This window comes from Eptatretus burgeri, chromosome 3, assembly GCF_056783735.1.
Source record: "Eptatretus burgeri isolate ZD-2024b chromosome 3, Ebu_testis_v1, whole genome shotgun sequence".
Lineage (NCBI taxonomy): Eukaryota > Metazoa > Chordata > Myxini > Myxiniformes > Myxinidae > Eptatretus > Eptatretus burgeri.
The window spans coordinates 54127459-54144249 of NC_140963.1; the positions used below are offsets into that span (position 1 = coordinate 54127459).

A 16791-nucleotide genomic window follows, 5' to 3' on the forward strand; every position below is an offset into this window, starting at 1 on the left:
ATCTCGAAAAGAAATGAAGTGCTTATGCAAGCCATCATTCGTTATCTGTGTACCAAATTTGAACAACATTGGTACGTATATTTCCGAGATATGGCTGCGGACGCACACACACGGACACAAAAATCGAGACCAAATCCATAAGCCGTTTTCAGGTCTGGTGGGGGCTAACACACCACCAGACTAGAAAATAGAGAAAACTTTGTGTGTTTCTGTATCATATAAAACAAAGGGAATCGTCTTACTTGTGGAATGAAATGTCTTCCACTTCTAACACGTGTCTGTAACTGTTGCTGATACCAAGTTCATGAAGTTGAGTGAACAATGTTTTGTTTTGGGTTCCGGAATGCACATTCAGACCAATATGTAATGGCAGTGGGAATGCTTTATCCTTTTGGTGACGTGGCTCATCTGCTCCCTTTGCCTCTTCCTTCGAGTTGAGCCTGATTAGTTGACATTCAGTGGGATATGCCAGTGAGTTAGCAGCATTTTGATCCTTCATAGTTAATCCACATAATAGCATTGAGAGCAGAACGTTGATGGAATTCTCTGCACCGCACTGTCCTGGCAATCATGAGTAACTACCTGAGAATTTGGGAAATTCTGTCTTGAACATTTCTTTCTGTACAACTTTTGCTGCATGTACCATTGAGAGAGCATCTTTACCGAAGTTACTTGACTTAAATCCTTTTGATAGGTTTTGAAGACCTTCATTAAAGACGAGAAAAGGACTTTCAATATCGGACTGTTCCTGGCACTCATCTGGGTAATGCATTAGAAGATTGTGTTTTGAGTCTTGTCTTGTTTTCTGATACCCAAATGCAGCAAGGCGAATTTCATACTCTTTGTGCAAGTCCGCTAATCGGAATATGTAAACACATCCCCTTCCACACTGCTTTTAAAGAAGAATACCATTTCAGCATATCCCCTTGATTCTGTCATTGTCTGATCGGTTCATTCTGAAGGTGCTGACTGAGTTATTTGCATATTTCTGAAACAAGTGATGAACACATCTATGCAATGCTCATAGTGGAGCGTTTTGCCTCGATGGCAACCAAATCCCCACCTGCTATTGTGGCCGACAAATCACAATCCTGCATTTCCTTGGCCTGTTTTCTGAGCGCTGTGTGTGGTTCTCATTCAGTACAACTATGAAGTTGCCCTTCTGGTTTCTTGCAGAAACTGCACACATTTCCACACTTTGACTCCTTCGGGAGTGTTGTGCGTTTTGATTTTCTTTGTCCAGTATTACCACCACACTGTCCATTGTTCCTCTTTATGGCATATTTCTCTTGTATTATTTTCAGTTTTGAGTGAGCTACTTTAAGCTGACACTTGAGGTGCCACTTTGCCTTGTCGACATGATCTTAAAAGCAAAAACAATTCAAACGAAAATATATAGGCATGGACACACACACACACACACACACACACACACACACACACACACACACACACACACACACACACACACACACACACACACACACACACACACACACTGAGAAAAGAGGAAGACAGGAAGTTTAACCAGAATATTAGCGAACGTAGTGAGCTTCATAGTTAACGCGTGCACATGAGATCAAAGTAAAAAACAACAACACAATACACTGGCAATTTGGAATCCGTGTCGTTGGCTATGACCCTTTTGCTTCCGGTTTTTTTTAAACGCTGTGCAGTGTATAAACACGATTGGGTTTTATTTCGATCTTGTGAATATTACTTAACGCGTGCACATGAGAGAATAGGAAAGAACAACACAATACCTTAGCAATTTGGAATCCGTGTCGTTGGCTATGACCCTTTTGCTTCAGGTTTTATTTTGCTTCCGGTTTTTTTTTGTTTCCGGTTTTTGTCATGGGGAATGATGCATGCCGGGAGATAAAGGCATCATCGGAGACATGAAAGACCCACATATCAGACATGGTGTATATTTCCTCCACTGATTTCAATAAAGATATCTCCCGCATCATCAAAAAATAATTTTTAATCGTGATTTTCATTATTTGATCGCTGATCCCGAATCCAGGCCGAAGTAACCGGAAATTGCATATACAGTTGTGAACGAGTTTCGGTAAAGTCAGAAGCGAATGTAAGAAGAATTCTACGTTCGCTTCTGGTATTTATTTTTTTAGATGAGATCCTGTTCGAGACGGTGTAGCTGTCATTGTGAAGGTAATGTTGAGGTAATAAAGATATCTCCCGCATCATCAAAGAATAATTTTTATCATGATTTTCATTATTTGATTGCTGATCCCGAATCCAGGCTGAAGTAACCGGAAATTGCAGCATCGAATGTAAGAATAATTCTACCTTCGCTTCTGGGCTCTGCCTATTCCATTTTATGTTAAAAAAAACTTAAACCGTCATAAACTTGTTGTTTTTGGTGGTGGGTGGGGGGGATCAATGTTAAAGTAATACAGAGGCTGCTGAAACAAGGGTAATATATTCAATAAATATTCACAAAGGGAGTGTGTGGAGGTGGCACTCGGATGTGTGAATGTTGTGGATGCATTGGGTGCAAAAGCTTATTTTAGTTCATAGGATTGTGAGCAGTTCACATGTCTGATGGACTACTGGAATAGGAAGCTTGAGTACCATGAATTAAAATGCATTTATTTACACAATAAATAGAACACAGGAAATATTTCAAGCTGGTTGGTGGATTTGTGAGATCAGCAATTGGGTGAAGTTCCTGAAGCTTCTGAAGAATCGTCTCAACATCGCGGTTTCTCTGCGTCGTCTCATTCAGAGATCTGGAAAAGTAGAAAATCACAAATCTGTAAGCAATTTCATTACTCTCACCGATGACTTACCAGTTAAAAAAGGAACTCAGAAAGGTTTTGCTTCCATTTATTTGAAAACCGATATTCCTGGAATAATGCTCTTTTGGTGCTCCCATCTGAGCCTGTGGCTGATTGATGCTTGGGTCCCAGATTCAAAATCCCTTCTACTATATTGATTGGTCGATTTTCAACTCTGTATTAATTGACTTGATCCGAAATGCGGTTTGTGTACAATGTTCACCATGAGGCTGAGATCTTTGAATGAAATTTGAGTGTCCCAAATGTTCCCAGATACACCATCACCTGTACCTGTCTCGTTGGCTTATGGCTGGTCAATGAATGTAAGGTGCCACTGGTCATTTCACAAAGGTCATATTCCTTGTTCTCCTTCACCCTCTTGACATCAAATCTCCTTCATCCTGCTCATCACACAAACTGTTTCAGGCTCAGCAAGTAAAATTTTTCAGCAACAGAGTGCCCTTCATGAGGAACATCACTTTTGCCTTGAGGAATGTGGATAAGGGTGCTCGTTATATCAAACAAACAACTTTGGCTCGTACAAGGAACACTGCAATCAAACAACTGGCAACAACTCAATCGGCCATCCTGACATCCCCATGCATTTCCTCTTCGTGTTGTTTCTTTTTTGGAGCTGCACAATGCTCATATCATGGTTCCAAATAGAGAGTTCATTGTGATTGATAACAGCACACAGACGGTAGGTCATGTCCTGTCTGTGCTGCAAGATGAAGAACATTACGGGAGGGCTTTGGGAGTATGAGGGTAAAAGATTGACTGGGGCAAGTATTTTGTGTCTTTTCCCTCTGTTTGTCCGGAGCCTCAACTCGAAAATGACAGGACACATTTCTTTTATGTTTGGATATGTGATGTGTGCAATCATATCTGGGAATGAGACATGAAATGAGTTTGGGATCGAATCCTATTTAGAATTTTGGCAATTTAAATATTTAGGGGGAAATGAAAAGTACAGGGTTGTGCATGCTCTCGGGAAACATTGATTTATTTTCACTTTACCATCGCCAATACCAACATTATAGGATGGTCAAGAGGAATGTACACTTGCCTCTGAGGTGTCTATCCTGGGTTTGAATCTTGGCTCAGCAATGAACTGTCATCCTGGTGTTTTACAAGCAGGGTGATTCATCAATGTGTCTGCCTTTTTTGGATGGATGTTAAACTGGGTGTCTCATCTGCTGGGATTTGTTGGTGGAAGTTAAAGATGCCACGGTGTCCATTGTGAAGAGTAGATGAGCGATTGCCGGCTCCATGAACAAATTACAAATTCTTGCCGTGACTTCCTGTGTCGGTTTGATGACCCATTCAGGATTGTGACCCCAGCCAAAGAAACCGCTTCCACAGTACCGATGCTCTGTGTAGACTGAAGAGCAAGGTTCATGATCGAATCTAATACCCTCACACCACCTTCAATGTTATATTTATATGCACTATCATCTCAACTACAAACATCCAGCATTGAATTATTTGGGTGAGGCTCAGCGAAGCAAGGTAGAGGCAGTTTATTCCTGATCTTTGAAACACCCTGCAACCTCTGCCTGCAGAAAACACGATTCTTTGAACACCGGCCACATTTTCCATCCAATCATCACGTAACTTTGGGAAAAAGGAAAATGATGCACGGGCAGGCGCTCCGATCTTGAAGGATTTGTGCGATTCGCTCAAGTGATTGTGGAGAAAACAAATTTAAAAGCAAATGGAGGTAAAAAGGTGAGGGCCTCGACTGACGTTCCACAACATGGTCAAGGATGGTTGTGTACGCCTATTACCAGTTTGTTTATTAATATACACTTTACCATCTCCACCACCATCTCTACATGTTTATTTATTCAGGTAGTTCAGTGTAAAATCTAAACGTCCAATTTTTAAGGTGTGATTGGTGGCGGTTTCCTCAGTGAGGACTTGCATTCTTGTTTTCCTTATATTTCAGAAGAAGGGAATCCTAAAACAGGAGCTCATGAAAGATTATTTAAAAGGATATAAAAGCCAATGTAAATAGAGGGTATTTCAACGAATGTAAAATTTTCCAGCAATCACAGTACTGGTCATGACAGTTGTTTTTACATTGTCAGAAGATCAATTCACAGTGTTTGATATGAGGTGCTCACCTTGTTGGAACCCACCTGAGTTTCGATTTTTGTTTCATTGTACAGGGACCTTTCGTTAAAACGAAATGACCAGCATGTCCGGTAGATGGCTTATACAGACCTGTTTAAATGGCACTTGATGCATCTTGCACCGTGATCAAAACCTGGAACACTTTGAGGCAGATTGATAGTCAGGTGGTAAATAAACGATTGACTTCAAAGGTGTGTCCATTTACCTCACCTGTATACCATTTTGTTCCTCACCACATTTCATCCTCATTGTCTCATCTGTGTACCTTATCAGATTCCATCCTCATTGAGCTTCTCTCACAGTGAATCTTTGAAGGGACCCTGAATGTAAAAAGACAAAGGGGTCTGTAGGCACTGCCAATTGCAGACATGATCTCAAAAATTTATCTTTAAAAAAATTTAAAGTTAAAAAAAAAGAAAAATATAATCTTAAAAATTCATGTAAAGTACAGTAAGTTTACTCTCGTTTTTCAACTGAAATTCTTCCATGAGCCTTTGGGAAATTAAAAAATGTAAAAAGTGTACTGTATGTAAAAAAAAAAAAAAATATATATATATATATATATATATATATATATATATATATATATATATATATATACCAGCAGGGATACCCGTGCTCCGCACAGGAATCCCGTGGATGACAGTGGGTCTGAAGGAGTTGATGTCACAGTTAATTGTAAAATTGTAGAGGCTGCCATCATTATTATTTTTTTTCATCACCACTATAATATTATATTTTGCCTGCCATGTTTTATATGCAGAAGACTCGAGTTCAAAAATGTTAAGATTTATTGCTGCATCAGATAAAAAACCAGAATGCCTCAACAATGTGAGGCTGGTTTCATGTCGTCATTTGCGACTTAATTTATACGTCGGGCATAACCCATCCTGGCCCAGCGTGTTTGATTTATTTACGTCTGTTATCCTGATAAAAAATTATGTTGTATTATGTATACGAAGTTACAACGTACCTACGCCCATAACCATTCTATAAAATATCTACAATAGCCCATAACCATTTAATTATAAAATATTATACACATACGCCATACGCCATCACCATTCTATTTATATCTGTAATATGCATACAAACAAACCACCACCACCATTTTTTTTTCCCACCACCATTTTTATTTTTCACCAGCAACATGTATTTCCTTCATCGCACATCCTATTCCCATTTATGAAATAACTGAAGTAGCTCAATAATTTTAGTGGAGTGCTCGAGGATAAACAATATTTGAAGTCTTCCCCTCTGGGGCCAATATGTATAAAGCCTCCGATGATCCCACTCTGGAGCATCCCACATATAGCTGACCATGGGAAAAGCAAGGAGTGGATAATTCCAGCCCTGCTACTTTCAATGACTGTCCTTGTGCCTTATTGATAGACATCGCAAAGCACAGGCAATCAGGAAATTGTAGTCTCTTGAAATTAAATCGTTGAATTTTATGGAATGAGTGGAATTCGCGGAATGAATACATCTTCTCCTTTCACACATCCTGTCATGATAGTGGCCTCAATTACATGTGGTAGTAGTCTTTTCACAATCAGTTTAGTTCCGTTGCAAAGTTTTGGTGCATCGAGATTACGTAATAACATAATAGGGCATCCAACTTTTAACGACAGATTTTACGGAGGCAATCCTGGTAATTCCAATGAGTTTGTAAATTCTGTGGGATAATGTATGGCTTGCTCAGTATCCAGTGTGGTGTCAATAGACTTGTGACTATGTTGTTCGCCTGGAACTACTTGTAATAACTGATGGTTTATTACACGGACTGTTTCATTAAGTGGAGCCAGGATTGTTCTTTTACAGAGCCACTGTATGTTTTTGTAATTCGTCGCTAAATTGGGATACACATGAGCCTCTAATTCTTCGATAGGTGAAACGATTGTACCACAGTCATCGGGAATAGATATTACATCATTTGTGTTCGGGATTTCACCATTTCCAAGTTTGAGAATTAATTGTGCGAAATTGCCAGCATCTAAATCACCATATAATTTGACCCTCATATTTGTTGTTCGATGAATAGTTTGTACGAATGTCCAGAGGTATGAAGATTTTATACTGGCTTTCATTTCATCAGCTGGAGTGCCACGGGGTACCACAGGTAAAGTTTGTCTGAAATCGCCAGAAATAACCAGCGTAGCTCCACTTTATAGGCAGGTCTTCTCCTCTTAAATCTCGCATAGTTCTATCTAATGCTTCAAATGCATCCTTAGGCGACATCGTACCTTCATCCCAAACTATGAGGTCGCAATTCTTCAGCACTTTTGCTGCTTCAGTTTGTTTGCCAATGCCACAAACCAGATATTCCATTGTAGCTAAGTCGAGAGGCAATTTGAAAGCAGAATGCGCTGTGCGGCCACCTGAAAGTAGTGTTGCGGCTATACCGGATGAAGCAACGGCTAATGCGATCTTTTTCTGGCGTGGTGTTCCAATGGGCATCGTCTTCGAGGAGTCCGAGGAGATTGCAAGCCTCACGGAATGTGCTGCAAATTTGCCCGTCCACTATTCTCAGGTCTCTCAGGTCACTGGACCTCGTTGTGCATGCAGGAGGAGGCGGACGCAGAAACACTCAAAATTATTGGGATGTACTGTGTACACTCGACCCAATGCGTCAGATTTGTAAATACCGGGATATCCTGGAACTTCTGAACCTTGCTTCCTCCTGTTCCAACGTTTCTGACTCGAGTTCCAAGTGAAATACGTTGGCAGCTGAGCATACAGTAGAGTTCGAGCAAAGTCATCAATTTCGCATAGTTTGAAAAATGCCAGTAAGTTAGAAATTGGAGGTTCTTCCGTCGTAAGTCGACGACTACCTGTATGTACAATAAAATATGACTTGTGTTAATCATGCATTAAAAGAGGCGTTTGTTGATGTGAATAGGGCCTATGATAAGTGTGTCGAATGCATAAGTCATAATTCGGAAACGGGAATTCGGAATTAACTGCAGCACTATTTTTTCATTCTATTGCAAATGGCATTGGCCCCATGTCAATCTGCTGAACTTGAAAAATTAACGTTACGAAAAGTGTGTCGAATGCATAAGTCATAATTCGGAAACCGGGAAGTTGGAAGTCATTATCTTCAATTGACTGTCGTATTAATTTCTCATTCTCAAGCAAATTCCGTTGGTCCCATGTCAATCGGCTGAACTTGAAAAATTAACGTTACGCAATCAGGTGATGACGTCATAATTCGGAAACCGGAAGTCTGAAGTACAATTCTTTTACATCGGGACACTCCCGGGTACATGTTCCGTCAGCATGTGAAGTTTGGTGAGGATCAGTCCAGTACTTTTCGCGTGCATTGGTCACAGAGAAACACACACACACAGACACACAGACAGACAAACTTTCAAATAAATAAATATATATATATATATATATATATATATATATATATATATATATATATATATATATATATATATATATATATATTGTTGCGGTCTTCGCGCCCGCCGGCGTGCGACGGCCACGTAACTCGAATCGCGGCACGTCGCCCACCGGACGGACAATCCAGTCGTGACCCTCTCGGACTAACGCCGGGAACCAGTCACGGGTGGACCTTTCGGTCTCACCGCGATCGAGCCAATCAGCCCCCGCGTGGGATAGGGTTGCTCGCCAAATTCGACCTACCTAAGTACCCACGCGGAGGGTAGACCGGGCGATCGCACCTCGCCGCAGGTCGACTTCGGACACGGGCCATAGCGACCCGTTCCGTACTATCAGAATCACCGAGCGGTGTTATCGTCGACCTCGACGGTTCGATTAATTGCTCGGGCGTACTCAGCCCACTACCAACCCTTTACGTGAAGCAAGATGGGGATTCAATGGGGGAAAAAGACCAAGCGAAGCGGGAGAGCAGTACAACAATAAATCACATTTATTCTCGGCACACGGGAAGCACACAAATACAATTCCACCGAACTCAGGCAGAAAAGAGAACACAATTCCATTTACACAAAAAGCAAACATAAAAGTGAAAACACAGTGCAGAGCTAATTCCGACTACCGAGCACACGGCAACACTTATACAATTCTACTACAGACGGCGCGACAACACATACCCAAAACCAGGAAAAGAAATACCCTCAAGAATGAGGTAGGCCTGGGGTCGAGACCTGGTCGGGCCTACCCGCCCGGTGATGAGACGCGGAGCGGCGATGGCCCCGCAACCCGCGGGCCTCGTGGACAGTGCCTGGCAGGGGGGTGGGAACGGGGCCCCTTTGGTCGCACTATCTCAGCGGGGGGGAAACAGGAGGGGGGTTGCTGATGCTCGGGGCATAGAGGATCTTTATTATGCGACGAGCGCCTCCACCTCGGCCAGGGTCGCGCTGCCGGCCTCCCCGGGCGCGCAGCTCCTTGCACGACGCGAGCACCCTTCGCCCGACTCGCCGCCTCTCCACAGCTCGCCCCCTCCGTTCCGACTCCAACGCTCACGACGCGCCGCTCCACCGCCCGCGAAGTCTTGACTCTCTGTTCCGACTCCTTCGCCTCGTTCCGACTCCTTCGCCTCCGTTCTGCTGACTCTTTCGCTCCGACTTTTACGACTCCTTTTTCTGACGAACACCGTCCTTTTATCCCCCCGTAACTTCGCCTTTGACCCCCTCCCTTTGACCTTTCACCTCGCTCCCCATTGGCCCGAGAAAAAGTGGGCGTGAAGGCTTTTTGATCCACAAATTTGCATATATCGATCGCCCTGGGGCGGGCCAGTCGCCCCTCGCTCACCGATTGGACGGCAAAAAGTGGGCGTGTGTCGTTTTGGATCCGTTTTTGAAGCACAAAATCCGTGATTTTGTACACGCTGTTCAACGTGCGCCCCACACGAGTCCAGCATCGGTGCCCATGAGTGGCGCGAGATGACGGTGGCGATGCTACGGTTGCGAGGTGTGACGGGAAGGTCGTGGCGGTTGTGGTGAAGCGGTGGTTGTGGTTGGTGGTTGATGTTGTGGTTGTGATCATGGCGGTTGGTCCAAAATAAAGATAGTGAAAGAAAAACGGCTATCCTGAAGAGTCGCAGCACGTATAAATGACATGTATTCCCACTAGACAACGGGTTTGGGCCTAACTACACATGCACTTACCGAGATACCTCACCTAAGGGACCTGAATGGTGGTTTGCGAATCTGGTAACCACAACACTACCCCCTTCCCTTTTTACAGACTCGTCCCGAGTCGTCAAATTTTCGTGTGCCATCATGTGTAGTTTTCCCCTAGTACATTTTACCTACGGATCCCTGAGTGCGACATTCATGGTATTCGTGTCCCCAAAATAAATAACCTGAGGGCTGCGTAACTACCTAAACAAACTCACTCACACGGACGACTTAAATAAAATTGCCGGCGCTAGACAGACATGCCGGGGGCGCACTCATATGTACAGTACATCTTACCTTAACTTACAAATCTTACACTAAACCATGGCCCAGGATCATTGAACTCTGCAAAAGAAAAGCAGTTAGCAGGGAGCCAGGCTGCCCGCATGCAGTCTCTGGCTCAAACAATGCAGGTGACAGGGAACGTGGCTGGCTGCTCACACGCAGTCCAAGGCCTTCCCTTTTGAACTGAACTCAGTGAACCACAACGGTGCTTGGGCTGCACAACGCAGTCTCCGTGCCAGCTCAAGTGGCACACGCAATGAACACAACGAATGGATGCATGGACACAAACACGGTGCACGGGCCGCCACTGCAGGCCCGTGTTGTAGCTGCCAACAGGGCAGTTCTTGCAGCTTGCAAACTGTTGCCTTGATCCTGGCGCACATGGAAATGAACAGGGGGGGGCAAAGCAAAATTGAACGGGGCTGGTGAACCTGGGCAGTGGGCATGGCATGGCAAAGGTGAGCAGGCAAACACAGCCGGCAGGTGAACTGGCCGGCACAGGCCTCGAAGAAAAACAGCCAGCAGATGAACTGGCCGGCACAGGCCTTGCAGCACACAGCTGCCGATGAACTTGGCCGGCCTCCGCCTTGAAGCAAAACACGGCCAGCCGATGAAGTTGGCAGGCCTCCGCCTCTGAGAAAAACACGGCCAGCCGATGGAGTTGGCTAGCCTTTGCCGTTCAGTGGAGGTTGGTGGAGGGAGTGCGGTGGTGCTGGCCACTCGGAAGGCGGGCTCGGACCTACCTACCTGTCTCCCTCCCAACCTATCGCCTTTGCCTGTCACTGTCCATACCCACTCCCTTAATTTGTCAAACCCCAATTTAGCCCCAACTTATTTTTTTGTTGTTTTCTTTTTCACTTCCCCACTATAAATCGTCCCCTAACCTCCTTTATCGTCCTTGTTCGGCTAACCTATCCTGTCACCTAGCCTACTCCCAACCCCTACGTTCCCTTCCCGGAGGAATGAGAGAGCTAGCGTCCTGTGTCGAGGCCCAACGAAGCCTCAGAATGGCCTCCCAGAGTTCGGCGATCTTAACACCAAGTGGGTCCAGCGGCCCACAACGACAGCGAGGGATGGATGGTGCGGAGGGTACATCTCTAATCTATCCTAACCATTTAACTGTTAAACTACCCCGGGCTTTCAACAAGCACCTCTCGCTTAAACTATTGGTTCTAACAACCCAGATTCCCGTCGCCTGTGTTGGTGTCCTTACAATTTCGGGCCTCGCCCAATTTTCTCTCCGTGCCCTCACACGGTCTCCTGGCTGGGACACGTGGCTCCCTTTGGCAGGCACGACCCTCTGCCGAATCTCCCGCTATGGCACCCCCGGGCACTACACTGCCTCCGAGCCTACCAGCTCCCTAACACCGGGAGTGCCCCCCCATGGCACCTCCCCTGAAACGCACACGTGGCAGGCCGGCCTCCCGGGCCCCTTTCCGAGGGTCACCCGTGCCCACTGCACTGCCCACGCGGCTAATGGCGCCCGGGCCCCGCACCAAGCAGGCGCACCCGTGCCCACTACTCTATCCCGGCCCCCCATGGGCCCTTGGCCTACGCGGCGTCGACCAGCCTGGTGCCCGGGGTACCCACTCAGCGATACTCACCTTTCGCAGCCACGCTCCCAAGCCCGTCAACAGGGCTCCTGCACCCCTCCAAATGGGTCTCGAGCCTACTTTCCCACCAACAACAAAACGACCTCCATTTTCAATTTGACTAACCCAACTGACTCAATCTACACTGACCCCGGGGTCCCTTGGGCGGGAGTCACTCCTCCCCCAATCACTCATCGCACCATGCATTCCCATTCACTCCACACACACAGACCCGCTGGCCTCACTCACTCACCAAGTACTCACCTCACAACTCACCAACTCTTCAACACACACACACCGCTGAACTCTGCCATCCTTCTAACTACATCCCCTAACTAACTCGTGCTCCCACGTCGTCCCTTACACTACAGCACGTTCCTTTTAACGCTACGTAGCTAAACTACGTCCCCTCTACACATCCAAAGTCTGTCTCTGTCTCCAAAATAATCCCATTTTATTTCCCAACCTAAATCTCGCTACAATCCCTCTATCTAATCCATTCCACGGACTCCATGAGGACTTACCCCTGCCCCATGAAGTCGGTCTAACTAAGCTAACCCTTCCCCCTAACTAGTTTCCATCCTGTGCCCAGGTAAGGGGGTCTTTCACCCCTTGCCCAGGAATCCTGTACACAAGAAAGTGAGGCTTTTTTTTTTTTCATGCGCAGCACCTGCGCGGCAACTCAGAGCTCGCGCACTTTGCACCTGTCCGTGACGTCATGCAGCTGCACGTGTTCCTCGTCCCTCCTTGGACGGTGCCATCCGGCAGAGATACCCCTCCTGCCGGATTCCAACCACACGTGCAGCCATGACGTCACCGTGCGCAAAAAAAAACAAGCCCCACGTCTCGAGGGGTTTCCCACGCGAACACATGTGCTTTGCCCGTTGGAGCTGAACACACACGATCGCGTGGAGAACCCGTCCGGTCCAAATCCATTTACCTGCCTAAACTTTGTCCGTCCGCGGGATCGGCAAATCCACCGCGTGCGTTTCCGGACCGGGACTTCACTCTCGCAAGCGAGCACGTGGTGGTCTCGTGCGTTGCACAGCACGAACCGCGTGCTCACTGCTGGGCGAACCCGGCACGGTCCTCGAAACAACTACAGCCGCTACTCGGCTTTCTCTCCTCTGTCGCCGTCTCCGTCTCCATTCCACCCACGCATACCTGCGTGTCACGACGCACACAGTCCACACCATTAAACTCACACCGGGAGACGCGGCTGCGTGCTCCCGCATGCCAACCGACATCTCCCTCTCATACCGCTCTCTCACACACACGGTCTCCCTGGCACACAGCGACCTTGCACACGGCCGTTCACTCACGCGTGCCTCACTACTCACACAAACCATACTACTCACACGTGGTGCTCCATTCACTCGCGCGGGGGCACTCACCCGCGGTGCCTCCTCCACACACACGGCGACACTCACACACGCGGTCTCTTCCACACACGGTGCCTCACCCACACACGCGGGGGCACTAACCCGCGGTGCCTCACTCACACTCCGTGCCTCACCCACACACGCGGGGGCACTCAACCGCGGTGCCTCATCCACACTTCGTGCCTCATCCACACACGGCGTGCTGGGAAGCACGTACTCCGGCAACATCGCCACCACACCACTCACACGTGGTGCCTCATTCATACTGGCCGTTTCATCCACACACACGGCCTCTCTCACACACGGTGCCTCATCCAAACACGGCGTGCTGGGAAGCACGCACTCCAGCACCATCGCCACCACACCACACACACGGGGTCGCTTCCACACACGGGGACGCACTCACGCCTTGCACCACACACACAGGGACAACTACACTGGGGATTCGTGTCCCCACAAGGGTCTCCGGGGCCTCTATACCCCCCAAGCTCTCCGTGCACCCGTCCACAGCACTCGTCCCCTCAACCTCGCAAAACACGACCGAACTCACCTGGTCGTGACTCGCCTCAAGGGGGCATACTCCCTCCCCTCGTTCCCGGAGGAGGCCATCCCGCTGCCCGCACCGGGTCCCTACACGCTCCGCGAGCTCACCCCCATTATCCTCCACTACCTCCGTGTATGCGTGCGCGTCACTTACCCCGTCTTCATCGTGTAGTCTTCCCTCTATCGTTCCCATCTCCCGTGTCTCTGCCAACTCTTCACCCTTTACCTCCCTTGTCTCAACTATTATTTCTGTTGTCGTCACCTCGTGTCTCGTCTCACACGTTTTGGTCTCCCCATTTAATTTTTCCCTTTCGGTCATCGTCACGACCCTCGCCCAACACGTTCCACGAATTATTTTTTCACCCGCCTCCACCGCGGGCCTGTCAGCCGTTGCACCCCCTTCCAGCTCGTTTGTTCGGACACGTGGAGTCGCCATTTTAAGTTCCCTGCTCACGGCCTTCATGCCCGCCTGCAGGCTTCGACCCATGTTCTGCGTCTCACCCCGTAGCTCTTTCATTTCTTCTTTCATGTTTGCTTCCATTCCGTTTATTTGCTTGTTCATTTCGTTTTTCATTTCATTTGTATTTGTATCCATCTTCTCGTTCATGCCTTTCATTTCGTTTTTCATTTCATTTGTGTTTGCATCCATTTTTTCGATCATTTTCGCATTCATCTTTTCGTTCATTGCCGCCAGCATGGCGCATAGCTGGGCCATGTTGGATGCACTCAGCTGAGCCGTTTCGGCAAGGGTTGGGGAAGGGTCTTGGTGGAGAGGAGGGGGGGAGGTGTCATACACCGCGGCCGCTGCCGCACCCACCTCGGGCCCTGGGTTCAGTTGGGCGAGTCCGTGTTCCTGCACAATCAACATTTCCTGCTCGGGGATTCCATCCTGGACCATGGACTCTACATTATTACACATATACATTTCTAATACCCCGGCTCCCGCTCGCCTTGAGACGCCATCTTGCTTCTCGTGAAGGGTTAATTTCGCTCGCTCGTAATTTGGAGGGAATCGGGGTCGCTCTCACCCCTGGACAGATTCCCGTGAATTTCGCTGGAGACAGGAGAGCCTGTTGTCCCGCTCTCCAATACCAGTGCCGCGAGAGGGCGATGAATTTATATCGCACGACCTGACACCAGTGTTGCGGTCTTCGCGCCCGCCGGCGTGCGACGGCCACGTAACTCGAATCGCGGCACGTCGCCCACCGGACGGACAATCCAGTCGTGACCCTCTCGGACTAACGCCGGGAACCAGTCACGGGTGGACCTTTCGGTCTCACCGCGATCGAGCCAATCAGCCTCCGCGTGGGATAGGGTTGCTCGCCAAATTCGACCTACCTAAGTACCCACGCGGAGGGTAGACCGGGCGATCGCACCTCGCCGCAGGTCGACTTCGGACACGGGCCAGTTAAGCGACCCGTTCCGTACTATCAGAATAACCGAGCGGTGTTATCGTCGACCTCGACGGTTCGATTAATTATCGGGCGTACTCAGCCCACTACCAACCCTTTACGTGAAGCAAGATGGGGATTCAATGGGGGAAAAGACGAAGCGAAGCGGGAGAACAGTTCAACAATAAAGCACATTTATTCGCGGCACACGGGAAGCACACAAATACAATTCCACCAAAAGCACACAGAAAAGAAAACACAATTCCATTTACACAAAAAGCAAACATAAAAGTGAAAACACAGTGCAGAGCTAATTCCGACTACCGAGCACACGGCAACACTTATACAATTCTACTTCACAGACGGCGCCGACAACACATACCCAAAACCAAGGAAAAGAAATACCCTCAAGAATGAGGTAGGCCTGGGGCCGAGACCTGGTCGGGCCTACCCGTCTGGTGATGAGACGCGGAGCGGCGATGGCCCCGCAACCCGCGGGCCTCGTGGACAGTGCCTGGCAGGGGGTGGGAACGGGGCCCCCTTGGTCGCACTATCTCAGCGCGGGGAAACAGGAGGGGGTTGCTGATGCTCGGGGTATAGAGGATCTTTATTATGTGCGACGAGCGTCTCCACCTCGGCCAGGTCGCGCTGCCGGCCTCCCTCGGGCGCGCAGCTCCTTGCACGACGCGAGCACCCTTCGTCCGACTCGCCGCCTCTCCACAGCTCGTCCCCTCCGTTCCGACTCCAACGCACACGACGAGCAGCTCCACCGCCCGCGAAGTCTTGACTCTCTGTTCCGACTCCTTCGCCTCGTTCCGACTCCTTCGCCTCCGTTCTGCTGACTCTTTCGCTCCGACTTTTACGACTCCTTTTTCTGACGAACACCGTCCTTTTATCCCCCCGTAACTTCGCCTTTGACCCCCTCCCTTTGACCTTTCACCTCGCTCCCCATTGGCCCGAGAAAAAGTGGGCGTGAAGGCTTTTTGATCCACAAATTTGCATATATCGATCGCCCTGGGGGCGGGGCCAATTCGCCCCTCGCTCACCGATTGGACGGCAAAAAGTGGGCGTGTGTCGTTTTGGATCCGTTTTTGAAGCACAAAATCCGTGATTTTGTACACGCTGTTCAACGTGCGCCCCACACGAGTCCAGCATCGGTGCCCATGAGTGGCGCGAGATGACGGTGGCGATGCTACGGTTGCGAGGTGTGACGGGAAGGTCGTGGCGGTTGTGGTGAAGCGGTGGTTGTGGTTGGTGGTTGATGTTGTGGTTGTGATCATGGCGGTTGGTCCAAAATAAAGATAGTAAAAGAAAAACGGCTATCCTGAAGAGTCGCAGCACGTATAAATGACATGTATTCCCACTAGACAACGGGTTTGGGCCTAACTACACATGCACTTACCGAGATACCTCACCTAAGGGACCTGAATGGTGGTTTGCGAATCTGGTAACCACAACAATATATATATACAGATATACACAAATATCTTTCTCATCAGGTCTTCCAGGTCTTCTAATTTGCAGCTTGTCCAACTTTCATTGTCTTG

At 48.1% G+C, this 16791-nt stretch overlaps 1 protein-coding gene and 1 pseudogene across 3 annotated transcripts in view; both read right to left on the reverse strand.

The window, feature by feature from the left end:
* Positions 1–404: 404 nt before the first annotated feature.
* On the reverse strand, positions 405–4200 carry LOC147029919 (uncharacterized; annotated as a pseudogene).
* The window catches only part of LOC147029920 (uncharacterized), a 32637-nt gene continuing 18438 nt past the window's right edge, over positions 2593–16791 (reverse strand). The window contains exons 12-14 of one of the 3 annotated variants that reach the window (XM_085873423.1): positions 5148–5257; positions 3093–3202; positions 2593–2753 (exon numbers count right to left, since the gene is read on the reverse strand). The gene's annotated coding sequence lies outside the window, so the exon portion shown is untranslated. Of the gene's footprint in view, positions 2754–3092; positions 5258–16791 lie in introns of all 3 variants that reach the window. The other 2 variants (XM_085873422.1, XM_085873421.1) reach the window with 2 other exon arrangements.